At 45.3% G+C, this 16,780-nt stretch overlaps 1 protein-coding gene across 1 annotated transcript in view; it reads right to left on the bottom strand.

The window, feature by feature from the left end:
• Positions 1–9,375, bottom strand: part of TBC1D1 (TBC1 domain family member 1) — a 247,157-nt gene extending 237,782 nt beyond the window's left edge. Inside the window, exon 1 of the mRNA XM_030800843.1 lies at positions 9,116–9,375. The gene's annotated coding sequence lies outside the window, so the exon portion shown is untranslated. The remainder of the gene's footprint in view (positions 1–9,115) is intronic.
• Between the last annotated feature and the right edge of the window lie 7,405 nt (positions 9,376–16,780).

Raw genomic sequence — 16,780 nt, forward strand, 5'->3', positions numbered from 1 at the left:
TGAGTTCCAGATCCATATAGGCCATTAAATATTTCTATCTGGATAGCCTATAGGCTCCTAGGCCTGAATTTAGCTATTTTAAACTAACTCAGTCTCGTCTCGCTCCTTCCCAGAATTTCTTTTCCCTCCTATATGCTGTATCTAGGTGAATAGCATCACTATTCACTGAATGGCCAGGGGGTCATTCAGATTCCTTCTTCTTCCTATTACTACCTCTAACTGACTCCACCATCCACTCTTTCTTTTTTCTCCTAGAGAAAAGGTGCCCCATCATTCAATCCACCCATCATGTATTTCCTGGAGTAACTTAATCAACACAAAATTTATCATGTCACATCCCTGCTAAAAATTCTGTAATAACTCCCCCCATACAGTCTGAACTCATCTACATGGCATATAAGGTCTCTCAGGAATCTGGCTGTGTCTATATCTCCAACTTTATATTCTCCCCTAAAATGACCTCCTTGGTACACCTTTTGGCTCTGAAATAGAGAACTAGTTATGGTTCCTCATTTCTCATGCCTCTGAGCCATGGTGCATACTGTTGCTCTCTCCTCAGAATATAATCCCTGCCACCAACTGCAAAGGGTCTGAGATTTTACCTTACTTGCAAACTAACACGTTAGCCTGCCACAAGTTAGCCTGCTGGTAGAAAACATGAGACTCCTGGGTTGGAGACGAAGGACAATTTATTACTCAAAGCAGTCACAGTAGCCAGACAGCATTTCTGTTGGTTCCCTGACCCCCAGTTCCCACAGGTCAGGTGACATCTGTATTATGGTGGGTTACAGGAAAGGCAGCTGAGTTTAGGGAGGCGGAATATTTTATAGTGAGAAGTACCAGAAGCAAGCATGTCTGCCCTTTGCTCCAGAGGAAGACTCTATTTCTATCTTTCATGACTGTTTGCTGTAGAAACATGATGGAAAAGGTAGTTTGGAACACAGGCCCTCAATGCCCTGCTTCCAAGATGTGTGGAAACAGGAAGGACCCATGGAGAGTCATCTCCCAGCAGTCTCCATCCTTGTCTTCTATTTCCAACTGGTACTTAAGTCCTACCTCAAGCAACTACCACCTCTTTTTTCCAAGGTGTTTTAGGGCATGTATCAGCAGGCTTTTCTGCACTTTCTACCCAATCACCATATTTAAGAGTTTGAATAGGTGTCCCTCAAGAAGACCGTAAGCTTCTTGAACTCTTAAGATTTGGGGTTTCCAAAATCAGTATTCAAATTTTAAACCTTTTCTGAACTGAAACTGAAGTCTATTCTTTTTACTCTGTGTTTTTCTGTATAATATATATGCACAATGCTAAGAGCAAATTTTTGTAAATATAATTTGAACATAACTCATAGCTAATTTTTTATTTCAAGTGTTCAAGAAATAAAAAATAAAGCAATACTTTATTTACAGTTCAGGCATTTCATGAAAGTGAAGTCCCTGACTGTTCTTTAAAGCACAGCTTCTCCTAATAATGAAAACGGACTTGAAGTTCACATAATCCCATAAATAATGATCTCTTTTTCTCTTTATTCTCTCTCTCACAGGTGAAAACGACATTAAATATCTGGATCGACTTCCACTCCTGTAACAGAATCTGTTTCATGCTCTAACTGTTGACAGCTGCTAATCCCAAAACACGTTTAAAGAAGTACTAGAATTATTACAAAGGATAAATCTGAACTCTATCAATTATTTTAGATGAGGCAGTTATTAATATAGTGGCAACTATATAATATAGCAGAATTACTTTCAATTTCCTTCTTAGAGTATAGATGTACACAGTACAAAAAATTCATTCATTTAAATCAGTTGATAATAATCAGTCATCAAATGAGTCCTGCCATTTCATTGACAAAACTATTTGAATGCCTGAAGTTTTTGTTTTTCAACCAGCTGTAGCATGTTCTTAGCTTCTCTGTGAAAAGTAGATTAGACCTTAGCACTCTTCATAAACTATCAGATAATAAGTTCTACCTCCAACATAGCCATAATTATTTATAAGCAATTCAGATTCTGCTAATATAAGATTCAGGGTAACTTAGATCAGGTGAATATCTACATTACTTGTCAATAAAAACTTCCGTAACAGAGATAAACTATACAAATAATATTAGGGATTTGGTGCAAAAGTAACTGCAATTTTTGCCATTAAAAAGAATGGCAAAAACTGCAATTATTTCTGCACCAGCTTAATACTAACAAATCATTCGATTATTTTTTAAAGGCATCTCAATCCATATTATTTGCACTCAACCTTTCACCATTCTTTAGAACCTCCTATTCCAAGGAGAACTGTTATGTTTCATACCCTCAGCAAGAAATACTGTGATTCAAATGAGCTTCTAGTAATGTTCTTGTTAGAATTGTCTGTGAACACACCCTATCCCTCTACAGAGAACCTGTGTATTCTGCACAACTCCCACCTAGCACAGTCTTTAAACATAGTAGCTACCCAAGACACAAAGATGTCCTTTATTAGAACACTTTCAATAATCTTGTTTATGTGTCCTGCTATGCTACATATCTCTGGCAGCATACACTTAGAATCACAGAATTTTAAAGCTAACAAGGTCCTTTTAAGCCATTTAGAAATTTCCCTAATATTTGAAATGAGGCAACTAGATTCTGGAAAAGTTAAGTGGCTTGTCCAAATTTAGTGACAGAATTGGGACAATCCAAGTCCCTGACTCCCATCCAAGTGCTGCAGAGAACCCCAACTTCCTCATGAAAACACTTTCAAGTGTGAAGTTGAAAAAGCAAGTTACTCAGCTTCTCAAAATCTTGTTTATTCTTATAAGAGAATGGAACAAGATCATCCCCAAGTTTTCTTCCATCTCTAAAATCTGGTGAATCTTATTTTCATAATGTATAATACCAAATGTCCCCAACATTGTGTGGGGATGGAAAGCTGTTCCCATTTTCCCTTAAAGAACAAAAATGTGGGGGAGGTACATGAAGAAAGGATGGGAATTATTGATCAGGAAGTGAGAGAAGCAAGGGTAGGTATTAGTAAGGTGCTTATTGGGAACCCCCTTTCTTCCTAGCCCCCCCCCACTCCTTCACAGCAAACTACAGAGAGCAGGATGGGGACTTCCCAGTAACTAACAGTACAACAGCCTCTGCAGCTTCAACCCTTACCTCCTCAGAATGCTGGTGGCAGGGCGGAGGGAGAGAAGAAAGGATGAATGGAGGGGTGCTAGTGGCCTCTAGCTCTGGGCCAGATTAGGAACTGGCCAATATTGATTAGCTGTTGGGGACCCCAGAATGGACAGGAAGTCCCCAGGCGGCTACTCACATTGCTCTGTGAATCAATGGTTTAATTTCTCTGTTCTTACGCCAGATGGAGTGGGCATGCACCTGAACAGAATTATACTGCAACCTGAAATACTCTAATTCCATGCAGTAGGCTCACTGGCTTGGCTACACTCTTCATCCACTTCCTCCACAGGATTCCACCCCAATGGGAGCAGTGTGTTCCTCACCCAGGAATCCCACAGGGAGCAACAACCCTTGGAGTAGAGGCTGTTTCACCATTGCATGGAGCTCCTGAAACCAGTGGTTCTAAATGTTTTCATCATCAAGGATGCCTTAGTACTGGGGTGTGCCTCTCTAATTTGACATGTAAAGTAATGATGCTTTTGAATGACTTCTTTCTCATATAAATTATTATTATTATTTGAGACAGAATCTCACTCTGTCACCCAGGCTGTAGTGCAGTGGCATGATCTCAGCTCACTGCATCCTCTGCCCCCTGGGTTCAAACAATTCTCCTGCCTCAGCCTTCCTAGTAGCTGGGATTACAGGTGTGTGCTACGACGCCCAGCTGATTTTTGTATTTTTGGTAGAGATGAGATTTCGTCATGTTTGCCAGGCTGATCTCCAACTCCTGACCTCAAGTGATCTGCCAGCCTCGGCCTCCCAAAGTGCTGGGATTACAGGCACGAGTCATATAAATTAGAGCCAACTCGAGGCTAGTCCTTTAGAATGGCACTGTCACTTCTTATATTCTCTTCATTGCACAGGAAGAAGGGTGGGAAATGGGGGAGGGTCCTAGCTGGCCCTCGGAGATTATGTATAACCTTCCCACCTGCAGGGTTCCTTTAAGTTATTCTGCTAAAAGTAAAAAGAATACTTACCAACACATTATCATAGTGTGTTTATTAACTGATTTAACTTACAAAACGTTGGACAATAAGGAATATTATCATTGAACAGTGGCACAGAGAAGTGAGATCACCTGCCCAAGGCCATACTATAAAAAGTGGCAGAATCGGGATTTGAACCCAGGCCCTTTGGCTCCCGAGTTTGCTTGCTCTTAACCACTTTGCTAGAGCAATACTTGTTGACCACCTACCACTTCATGGACATTTTATATTAATGATCTTCTGTACGTTCACAACGTTGAGAAGTAGGTTTTGTCATGCTCATTTTACCCAAGGGTTCCCTCACTAATAAATTGTGAAGGTGGCATTTGAATCCATATCTGTCTTATCCACAAACTTCTGTTGCTTCTCATAGATGATATCCAAAGATCCCATAGATCTTTAGGTGGGAATAACTCTCAATTATCTTTCTTTTTTTTTTTTTTTTTGAGACGGAGTCTCGCTCTGTCACCCAGGCTGGAGTGCAGTGGTGCGATCTCGGCTCACTGCAAGCTCCGCCTCCCAGGTTCACGCCATTCTCCTGCCTCAGCCTCTCCGAGTACCTGGGACTACAGGCGCCTGCCACCACACCCGGCTAATTTTTTTTGTATTTTTAGTAGAGACGGGTTTTCACCGTGATCTCGATCTCCTGACCTTGTGATCCGCCCTCCTCGGCCTCCCAAAGTGCTGGGATTACAAGCGTGAGCCACCGCGCCAGGCCCCTCAAATATCTTTCTAGTGGATTAGCTGGGTTGTTCTATCTAAATTTTGCTTGGCCTCAGCAATCCAAACCTAACATCAAAATTATACTCTAAAAGTATAAAAAAATAAAATAAAATAAAAATAAACATAATAATAGCAATAAATAATATTGAGTGCTCACTGTGTACCAGGCACTGTTCTAAGCACTTTGCATGTATAAATTCACTAATTCTGGCAACAAACCTATAGGGCTTACCTAATTCGGAGGTTTAGATTTGCTGATTATATAAAATGTGCTGATAAATAAGCATTGTCTTTTTAAGAGAAAAATGGCCGTTGTTCATCTCAAAGGAGACAGGCACACTGAAAATTAAATGCCTCTTTGTTGGTGCTAAAATGTATTTCCTACATTCTGCACAGCTTCATAAAAACCTACATATCAAGAGTTTTTCAGTTGGCCCAAATATGACAAATCTTTTTCTAAACATCTGAAATCTGAAAAGGGACACATTGCCCCTGCATCTAAGACCTCATGAAATGGAACTTTTGGCTTAGAAATGTCAAAAACTGGTTGGGTGCCATGGCTCACACCTGTAATCCCAGCACTTTGGGAGGCCAAAGCGGGTGGATCACAAGGTCGGGAGTTCAAGACCAGCCTGGCCAAGATGGTGAAACCTCGCCTCTACTAAAAATACAAAAATTAGCCGGCCGTGGTAGAGCATGCCTGTAGTCCCAGCTACTTGGGAGGCTGAGGCAGGAGAATCACTTGAACCCGGGAGGCGGAGGTTGCAGTGAGCAGAGATCGCGCCATTGCACTCCAGCCTGGGTGACACAGCGAGACTCCTTTCAAAAAAAAAAAAAAAAAATGTCAAAAACCTTAAAGACGAAAACCTTCATGTCTTTCATGAAGAATCTGGTCTAAAGATATTTTTTATTGGAATGTGGGGTTGGAAAGGAAGAAAAGTCAGTGAAGGAAATTGTAAGGTAATAGTTCTTACTGAAAACCTAAATCCTTCATCATCACTACAGGGATACAAACCCCAACACTACTCTGCTGCTGAATGGACTCAGTGGCACCATCATGTTTCACTGCAACCTCCGCCTCCCGGCTTCAAGCGATTCTGTCTTAGCCTCCCAAATAGCTGGGACTACAGGCGCATGCCACCATGCCTGGCTAGTTTTTGTATATCTATATTTTTGTAGAGACAGGGTTTTGCCATGCTGGCCAGGCTGGTCTCGAACTCCTGACCTCAAGTGATCCACCTGCCTTGGACTCCCAAAGTGCTGGGATTATAGGCATGAGCCACCATGCCTGGCCATGGACTCAGTCATTTTAATGAGCAGATTTTAGTTCTCAAGTTTAATGACCAGGAGATGAAACCTGCTGAGAAATATTTAAAATATTGAAACTAACATGGTTGTTAAACTTGAGAAGGGCAGCACGGTAGACTGGAAAAGGGCAAAATAAATGATCCTGAGGCACCCACACATATACAGGAAGTCCCCAAATGGGCTGTGATACATTTTCTGTTCTCTGGAAATCCGAAAAGAGCAAAAACTGGGGACCTACAGAGAAATGCTGTGGAGAGAGTAAGAAGGGCTTCACAGAGCGGCCATTCTGTCAGATCAAATTAAAACCATGCTCAAAGACAGAATCCTCTTGAACCCCTTGCTCTCCTCCCTACCATCTACTCTGCCAGAAAGCTGGTGGCCAACAAAGCAGGCAGCTGTGGTGCCTACTCCAGGCACCAAGACAACTGAAGATGCTGCTGTGAACACAGAAGAGGTAACAGCCATGATGCTTGGTTCAGGCGCTCCACTGCTTGCCAGTGGTATATCCTAGAAGATCTGGACCACAAAAAGCCACCCACCCACATCTGGCTCTGCATAGGGGTACATCTCATTGTGATTGCAGCCTTCCTGGTCAGAGCTGTCTTCTAGGGAAGTGGGGGACAGGGATTATCACCAGCTGGATAATGAGGAAGAAGGGGCAAGCTCTGTTGCTTCAGAGTTGCACGTTTCCTCCTAATATCCACTAGTGTTTTGACAAACTGTGCCTTATGGGACACCAGGTCAACACTGCATGACTGCCACCCAACCAGAAATGCTGTCATGGTGAAAAAGGGAAGCCCCAGCACTCTCAGTGGGGTAGATAACAATAGACTCTGACAAGGAGACTCGTTTGCAAAATTTTCCTTTGAAAACGTAATGTAGTAATTTATAACTACACCAGTGATTTTTTTTTCCTGTTCTCCTGGTTTGCAAATGGCTGGACAAATCCACAGGAAAGAAATTATTTTAATTATTACCTGATGATTTTATTTCCTGCTTTGAACCACTTAGTCCCTTCCATGTCTCCTTGCACTCAATAGTGTTAGAATGCTCTACTTGTGTTCACTTCAGAACATATCCCCTAAACTCTTTTTTTTTTTTAAGAGATGGGATCTCACTTTGTCACCCAGGCTCCAGTGAGGTGGCACAGTCATAGCTCACTACCGCCTCGAACTCCTGGGCTCAAGTGATCCTCCTGCCTCAGCCTCCCAAGTAGCTGGGACTACAGGTGGGTGCCACCACCCCTAGCTCACTTAAAAAATTTTTGTAGAGATGGGGTCTCACTATCTTTCTGAACTCTTGAGCTCAAACGATCCTCCTGCCTCAGCTTCCCAAAGCATGGGGATTACAGGTGTAAGACACTGCCCCTGGCCTAAACACTTTATATGATACCTTTTAACTCACAGCTATGGCTACTATCCAGTAGCGCATGTTATGTCAATGGTTACTTATAGATAAATCTGGAGAGAAAGTGCTTGTTGGGGTCTTATTTTTCTATAACACGCTAGAAAAAAATAACAAGAAACAGGCAGACTGTGAGACTATGACAGCATCCAATTTCAAATCGTTGTAAAACACCTGTTTACAAAAGCAGTTAAACCTTTTCTATGCAAACTCTTTCATGCCATGTCCTTATTCCTTAAGACAGCTGCCAGGAAGGAGTTGATTATGATGCACACCTCTTTACCGACCAAGAGAAGCCATCTCAACTCTAGAAAAAGGTGCCGAACTCACCTGTCCAGATATTCCTAACCCACGGGAGTGACAGAACACGAAGAGTCAGAAATACAAAAAGTCGTTCTGCGAGGTGGATTCCCAGCCTCTGGGAGCAGCCCTGCTTTCATTCTTCCACCCCAAACCCTCACACATACAGCTGACTTCCAAAACACAACAAAAACCAGAGGTGGCCATTCTCCAACTCCTACCAATCCCAGCTCACATCTAGGGAAGAAATTTCTGCCCTCCTAAACAAGAGTTTTAGACCAGGGCCTCTGCATTCAGCTTAGGTCCAGTGCAAAAAGTTTAGAAGTTTGAAGTTGTACAGATAGCTGAGTTTCTGACCTATTTAAACCAGGTCATTTTTAAATGCTCTTTCAAAGTCTGATTTTATTAATAAATGAAATTATCCCATCATAAAGGAAACAATGAGAAATCTATGAAGTGAAAACATATCCATTAATATGGGGCACCCTGAAAATTAAACTGTTTGGTAGAAGGAACAATCATCACTTTCAACTTCTTTTTAAAGCAACTTCCAGAGAATAAGCTATGTTAAGTAAAATCAAAACAGGAAAAGCCACGTCTAGGTGGATTTCAAACAAAATGATACCTCTTTGAAAAAAAACAAAAACAAAAACAAAAAAACCTTAATGCCTGGTGAAGTTTGAGGGGGTCTCATAACCACAGAGCCATCAGGAAGCGGCCAGAAACAAGCAGGGTTTCAAAATGACTGGTACAGGATGTGCCCATAGAAAGAAATGTTGCGCGCACTGGTGGAGCTGCCAAAGTTACTACTGCAAAGTACCCTGAACTTTTAAAGGGTGGCTTGGGGTCACTCTGACCACACTCTTCCCAATCTGGTCGCCTTGCAAACACGCTAGCCCTCGAGATAATTGGCGGGAGTGGGGAGGGGAGAGATGCGCGGAGCAGTGAGCGGGCGGGGGTGCGGGGAGAAGCCGGCGGAGCTCTCGGGTCGCTAGCAACATCAAGGTTTCGCTTTCGTCCAAGGGCGGCGGGGGTGGGGGGGGGGTGGGGGGGTGGGGGGCAACGAGATGGCAATGAACTTCCTCCCCCGAGAGACCCTGGCCTCGCGTCCGTGGGCGGCCAGATGCCTTCCCCTCCGCGGCCAGGCGGGGCAGGGGCGTGCTGCGGGAGGGGGCGGCCGCGATGCCCCGGGAGGAGCCAGCGGGGTGGCCAGGACGAAGCCCCAGAAAGCGCCTTACCTGTGCCGCGGCGCGCTCAGAGCCCGGGGCCGGGCCGGGACGCGCAGGTGCTTGGGGTCATCCTGGGGACTGCCTGGGCGGGCGGGGAGTCCATCGTACCCGGCTGGCTGCGCTCTTCCCGCCGCGGTGGGCCGGGGAGGGGGCTCCCCTCGGCTCGGCGTCCGCCTCTTCTCCACCCAGCTGAGGACACAGCGGGTCCCGCGGCGGCGGCAGCAACAGGCACCGGCGGACGGTGGCGGCACCAGAAGCAGCAGCCGAAGAGGAGGAGGAGGAGGAGGAAGAGGAGGAGGAGGAGGAAGAGGAGGAGGAGGAGGAGGAGGAGGAGGAGGAGGTGTCTGCGCGCGGCTCTCGTTTCCTCCTCCCAGCCTGGGCGAGCGCGCTGGAGGCGAGGGGAGGACAGGAGCCGGGATCTCCCCACTCGGTCCCCGGGGAGCTGGGAGGAGGACTCGGTGTCCTCCTCCTCCCCACTGCGCCGTGTGACTGTGCCCGGGCAGCACGGCCCGGACGGGCGAGTCACAAGCGAGCAACAGCTGCTGCACTGCGGGTCCGCCGCGGCCTCCCTCCCCTCCTTGCCACCCCCCGCCCCCAAGCCCGCGGGCCATCCTCAGCCAGTGTCTGTGGGGGGAATGGGGGGGAAGTACTCGGGCCGCCGCCCCATCCAGACTCCTGCGCAGGATCTGGGCACAGCATTTCCCTGGGGAGCCGGGGGCGCGGGGCCCCGCGCGTGATGCAGGCCCTCGTGGCGGGATGTGCAGTCGCACACCCTGTCCTTGGCGGCCTATTTATAGCAGGTGGCACTGCCCGCCGCTCGCTCGGCCTGAGTGGCTCTCAGCAGGTGGCACTGCCTGCCCGCTCTCCGCGCTCCCGAAGGCGCCTCGCCTCATCGGCACCCTCCCCTTCTCCCTCCGAAACAGACGTGGTGGAAACTGCACACAACATGGGGGGCGGGGGCCGGGGGCGACCAAGCCACCTGGCTCTCCCCCGCCTTGCCCCTTCTCCCCGTCCTTGGAGGATGGCAAGGGGTGAACTGAGGCACGGATGCCCTATGGGGCGCTGGCATGCGAGGCAGGAGAATCAGGCACTCTGGGAAACAACGAAGGCGAAGTGCCCTCCCGGGATTAAACACCAGGAAACTCCATTTCTAACCAATTGCGGGAGTGACGCAGAGCCTGGATTAGGCGCTTTTTCCTGCCCCGCGCGCCCGGCACACGCGCAGGAACACACACCACACGCACACGCACACCCCGGTGTGCATGCCCCGATCAGGTCTGGGGACATTCCCAGCGGTGTTGTAGAGTGCAAGGAAAGACGCGGAGGAGATGTGAAAAGCGGGACAGAGCTCGCTCCCTAAGACTAGGGGATGGCAGTGTGCAAGAAACAGGCGAAGCTCCCAGATCCCTATCCCACCAGGCACATAGGCGCAACGTCACTCGCAGGGTGGGGAGAGGGATCTGAGAAAAGTAAGAAGCATCACATCCTTTCCAGAGAAGAGTCCGCAGGGAGGGGAGAGCCGGGTGCTCGGAGGAGGCAGTTCCAGACACCCAGGTGGCATCTTTCTGGATTTTTTTACTTAACGTAGCTGGAGGTGGACTTTAGGGAAGAGGCTGAGAGTTTGAGCTGTACGGTTGGACTTGAATCCAAATCCCAGCAGGTGTGGTTTAGGCGAGGTGCTGGACCTTTGGTCTTCATTCTCTTACCTGCTAAATGGGAGCAATACACACCTTACAAGATCTTTGTGAGGACAAAGCAGGAAAGTGTAAGTAAAGTGGCCAGTGCAGTGACACAGACGTACATGGTCCTCAGCTAAAGGCAGCAGCTATTATCAATATTACTGTGGCCCAGGAGGCAAATAGAGGGCCAAGCTTCCTCATCGTACCAAGAACAGTGTCTTCCTCGAAGCCCACTGAGGCTCTTGTAGGCTTTCAGATTAGGGCTGTCTTATGGCATTCCCTGATTTCTCTGGATGCTTACATCCAGGGGAGATATGTTTAAGTAGACCCAAGAGTTTTATTCACAGCTTGACTTAAAACTCTCACAATAGTGGTAGCTATTATTTATGGAGGCGTTAGTCGATTTGGGGTACTGTGCTAGATACTGTCCTTATATATTGTTGCTAATTGGCTCAAAAACTCTGCAGGGCAAAGATTGTTAAATCCATTTGACTAAGAAGAAAAATGAGACGTCAGTGCCTACAGGGTTAGTGGGTGCTGGAATCTCCAAGACCCAAAGCCCTTTATAATACGCTTGCTCTCTGGCCACTGTGTAGCCCTCAGCTCATTCTTTCTCATTGAATAGTTATTTGTGTGCGTATCCTCAACTCTTTTTAAAGAAATATACAGTCATAAATACTGTAATGAGTAGAATGTTAACTGGGTTATGGAAATTATTCTTTAGGTTACAAGACCAGGTAAACCAGTTAAACCATATTGTTATCACTTGGATCATATCCCAAATTGTTTTATGTTTTTACCTTCAACTCTGTTGTAGAATTCTCTCTCCCTGTCTGCAGTGACCTGCTGCACACATTTACCTCCAGATTGCTCGGATGTGGAGAAAGGTACGCAATCATTCATTTCATTGACACTCTAAACTGCTTTTTGTATGTAACCCACCAGAGGATGGTTGAAAGTGTTACCTAACAACCCTGCTTGCCAGGCTCTGCTCCTGGGAAAAGAGGTCAGGCCAAGGGGAACAGAGATAATTTGCTGGGCTCTGCTTACAGAACATCCTGGCCAGAGCCCCCTCCCGTCGGGCCTTTTCTTTCCGTCACTTGGTCACCTCCTCTACCCTCTCTTCACCCGTACCCCTAGTCCCAGAGTACAGGAAGGCTTAAGTACAGGTAGGCAGCCAGGCAGAGTGCCTAATCAGAATACAGATGTAGGAATTGGATGGGTGGGGCCCAGATGCAGGCCCAGGCCTCATATCTCTAACAGCATTGACATCCAGCAAGTTCCAGCTCAGAGATTTATAACTTAGTGGCAAATGACCATTTGCCTTGACCCTTACCTAGGTTAGGGAGAGGCCATGGGCCTTGTGAGAAGCAGCAATTTCTGCATCACTTTTCCACTCCCGGGATAGCTAGCACCCTAAGAATGATAAGGAGGGATTTTACCATACTTTCAACTTCCGGGAAACAGAACTCTTTCTATAGTATGCAATAAGGATTGTTGAACTTCTTTTTTAAAGCTATACAGCATTATCTTAGAAATTAGGGGACAGCTTGCTATCAACCTATTTGGCCTTAGGTTTTCTAGCAGTTGTAGAAAAAACAGTAAAGGGGACTTTGAAGCAGATGGTGATACCTGGTATGGCAGGATGAAGACTGTCAAATGTGGGCGGGGAGATCCATACTGGCCCAGTGCAGAGTGCAGAGGTAAGAGCTCACCACTCAGCTCTTACCTGCAGGTGCCATTGCTCTAGGAGGGAAGTAGCTCCTTCCCCTTGATATGTGGCCATGTGACTCCCAGGAGAGCTGGTACACACCATGGTAGAAGCGTGGGCCAATGGGGCCTTGGTGATGGCAACAGAGAGCTCCCTCAAGGCCCAGGAAGGTGTTCTGTTGGTCCCTCTTTAAGTCACCGATAACAAAAGCAGTAGAGAATAGGGCCAAATGCTCCTATGATTCTGCTGGAGCTTCGGATTCTCCTGACAGAGTATGACCCAGGAACACAAGCAGTGTGGAGCTCTTCACCACCAGGGGCATTTAGCTGACATCAGCTATGGACCCATTGGCTCAGCGAGTGAAAACCCTGATGCGAAGGCACTGACAGTCATGGCTGCTGCACTTTTCCTGTCTGGACAACTTCCACGCCTCCAGCTCTTCCCAAAATCCTGCCATGGATCATTCTTTTAGGGCTTCTCCCACAGACTCTTTCCTAATTTAGCTATTTGCAGCATAATTAATTATTCATTGCCAAAAGCCAGGAACATTAATATCAGCTTTAAGATGGCTGCAGAGCTCTAGAAAATTGTGAACCATCGATGCTATTAAATCACATGAAAAGCTCAGAGACTGAAGGAAAACAGAGGCCACTTTACTTTTCGAAAGTTAAGGGAACCATATATACATCTAGAATTAAAATCTTTGGTTGATGTAGAAAGAAGAGTTTTAACAAAATTAATCATCATTAAATCTGTCAGTTAGGTATTTAAATGCTCATATTAGGAATCCAAACTATTGCTATTATATATTTTTACTTAATTTCAAAACGTGCATAATAAGGTAGTGGGTCCATTTCCAAAAAATGGCACCAATAAGGGCAAAAAATAAGACTATACTGGCTAGAACCCTAGGATAGTAAGGTGGTTCACTGGGTATGCTTGTTCCCATTGATTGATAGTGACTTTCTGGAGCCCTGAGTGGACAAGGCTTGTAAGGCAAGTCCATACTCAGTGGGAAAGGGTGCAAGATTGAGAAGCAGCACCTGCCTCAAGCATGGGAGGAGGCAGCATTGCAGCACCAATGCCGGGTAATTTGCCAACCCTGTCAATCCAAGGCATAACAGTTCGATCTAAAGAGTATGTGAAGGCTGGGGTGACGGCTCATCCTATAATCCCAGTACTTTGGGAGGTTGAGGTGGGCTGATCACTTGAGCCCAGGAGCTGGAGATGAGCCTAGGCAACATGACAAAACCTCTATTAAAAAATACAAAAAAAAAAATGTAGCTGGGGGTTGTGGTTCACACCTATAGTTCAAGGTACCCAGGAGGCTGAGGTGGGAGGATGGTTTGAGCCCCAGAAGCTGAGGCTGCAGCAAGCTGTGATGACACCACTGCACTCCAATCTGGGTGTAGGAGGGAGAAACTGTCTCTAAATAATAATAATAATAATAACAACATAGAGTCTGTTAAGTTATGCCCAAATATCTTTTCTTTCTTTTCTTTCTCTTTCCTTTTCTTTCTCTTTTTTCTCTTTCTTTTTCTTTCTCTTTCATTTTTCTTTCCTTTCTCTTTCTTTCTTTTCTTTTTCTTTCTTCTTTCCCTTCCTTCCTTCCCTTCCCCTTCCTTCCTTTTCTCTTTCTTTCCTTCCTTCCTTTCTTTTTCTTTTTCTTTCTTTCTTTTCTTTCTTTCCTCTTTCTTTCTTTTTCTTTCGTCTCCTTCCTTCCTTCCTAATTCTTTCTTTCTTTCCTTTGGTTTTGTTTTCTGAGACAGGGTCTGGCTCTGTTGCCCAGGCTGGAGTGCAGTGGTGCCTTTGTGGCTCACTGCAGCCTCGACCTCTTGGGCTCAAGCTATCCTCTGCTCAGTGTTCTGAGTAGCTGGGACTACAGACGCACACCACCACACCCAGCTAATTTTTAAATGTTTTGTAGAGACAGGATTTTGCCGTGTTGCCTAGACTGGTCTCAAACTCCTAAACTCAAGCAATCCAGCCACATCGGCCTCCCAAAGCACTGGGATTACAGATGTGAACCACTGTGCCCAGTTCCCAAATATCTTAATTAACTATAAGAAATATCCTTCATGACAGGAAAATGAAAATCAAAGTCAGAGACTATATTACATCGACTTGTCTACAATACTAGATCCCTGAAATTGCTTTCCGAAAGGTGTAAGATTAATAAAATATGATGCAAAAAATTAAAATGAGCAGATAGCCAACATAGATTTTAGAATTTCAGCAACTGAAATAAACAAAAATTTTACTGCATGAAGAACTCACGCTTACAATGCATGAGACAACGGTAAATCAATGCAGTGTGAGAATGGGGGGACTGTATACTTAAGGCCCAGAGTAGGCTTCTGTGAAGTATCTAATCTCCTTTTATGGACAAAGCAGATAAAACTCTGGGCACTGGTTCCACTTCCTTTTCCAGCACCCTCTCCTATTTGTCATTGCTCTACACAAGCAACTGCTCCACGCAGCTCTCTGACGATGTCCAGCCTTTATTTGGGGTTCTCACTTTCCACCCGAGCTGGTTCCGTGGGTCTCGGCACCAAGTACAAAGTTTGGCAAATGTTAGATGGCACGTCATTTTTAAATTATGATATCTAAATTTGTCTAAGGTCAATGAGAATTTTTTTGGAAATTGTCAGAGCTAGTTATGGATCTCGATGATTTTACTCAGACTGGGTAAGCTGACTAAGCTCTCTACCCTGCAGCAACCCCACTTCATTTTGCCCCAAATGCCACTGGTGGTACCTAATGTGTAATCTCACCTAGAATGCAGGAGCTGCTAACTGGTTTCCCTGATTCGGCCCTCACCACCCTGCAGCCTATTCTTAACATAGCAGCCACGTGAATCTGCTAAAATATCATTTGGGCCATGTCACTGCTTGGCTTGGAATCCTCCCATGGCTTTCTGGATTCCCCAGAGTAAAAGTCAAAGTCCTTATAATGGTTTAGAGGGTCCTACAGGATCTTCTCCCTCAACCCCCACACCACTACCTCTGTACTTTATCACCTGCTACCAGCCTTGACTCACTCTGCTCCAGCCACACTGGCCTTGCAGTTACGCAGAGACGCCAGGCACACTCCTGCCCCAGGGCCTTTGCATTTACTCTTCCCTTTGCTAAGCGTACTCTTCCCTCAGATATTCACATTGGCCCCTCACTTACTTCACTTTGTTTAAATGTCACCTTCTCCGTGAGGCCTTCCTGACCAACTTTTTGAAAATGGAAACCACAGCTAACCTAAACACACACACACACACACACACACACACACACACACACACACAACTTGTCCCTTTTCCTGCTTTATATTTCTCTACAGCACTTACCTTCTAATGTACTATATTAGTTACTTGTATATCTTATTGCCATCTGTTTCCCCCTCCCCCTTCCATGGGAGCAGAAAATTTTGTCTGTTTTATTTGCTGCTGTATCTTCAACTCACAGAATGGAGCCCAACACATAGGAGGCATCCAATGAATATGTGCTGAGTGAATGAATGAATGAAAAAAAATTTGTAATATATAACATCTGTGAGTTTAATACATGTCTTTATCTAGAAAGAGAGGAAAACCTAGAAATTCTAATCTGATAGAAATACTATCTATTAGATTAGAAGTACTATCTATAGAAGTACTATCTATTAGATTAGAATTTCTAGGTTTTCCTCTTGTTGAGAGCTCATTAGATTTCTCAACTGTCCTAAGAGGTATGTCAGTACTTCCCCCCAAGGTGAGCTAAATTTTGAAGCATGTGACTCCTTGTTTAACCATAAACATAGACTCTAATTTCAGATATACTATAGAAGGACTTTCGAGTCAGGAACAACTGAGAACTCATCAGCAGTCAACGTTTGTTAGAAGTTTGGTCAAGAAAATATGATCTTGGAGACCAGCATGAAAGATATCCAGTTCAATTGGTCCTCTAAAATCTGGATCCCCTGCAATCAGTTCCTTATCAGATCAACCCAAGTGAAGATCCATTTGCCTGGAGTGTATCCAGAAAAATTTTTTTTATTGATTTTCACTTTGATATTATTCCATTGGTCCATAGTGGGGGAATGCATTTTATAAAAATGCCCTATTCAGTCCGAAGATATTATTGATGGTGTTTATTAATACCTTGTACAGTGTCCTTTTAAAGAGAATCCAAGAAAAAGTTTCTCCTAGGACTCCACTAAGAAAAACTTTTCTTTCCTTGAGCAACTGATTGTACCTCCATCCTTGCACTGACCGTTTGGGGTTCACTGCTTGGCAGTCATCCGGGACATTTTGTG

The sequence above is a fragment of the Nomascus leucogenys genome, chromosome 20, assembly GCF_006542625.1.
Source record: "Nomascus leucogenys isolate Asia chromosome 20, Asia_NLE_v1, whole genome shotgun sequence".
Classification (NCBI taxonomy): domain Eukaryota; kingdom Metazoa; phylum Chordata; class Mammalia; order Primates; family Hylobatidae; genus Nomascus; species Nomascus leucogenys.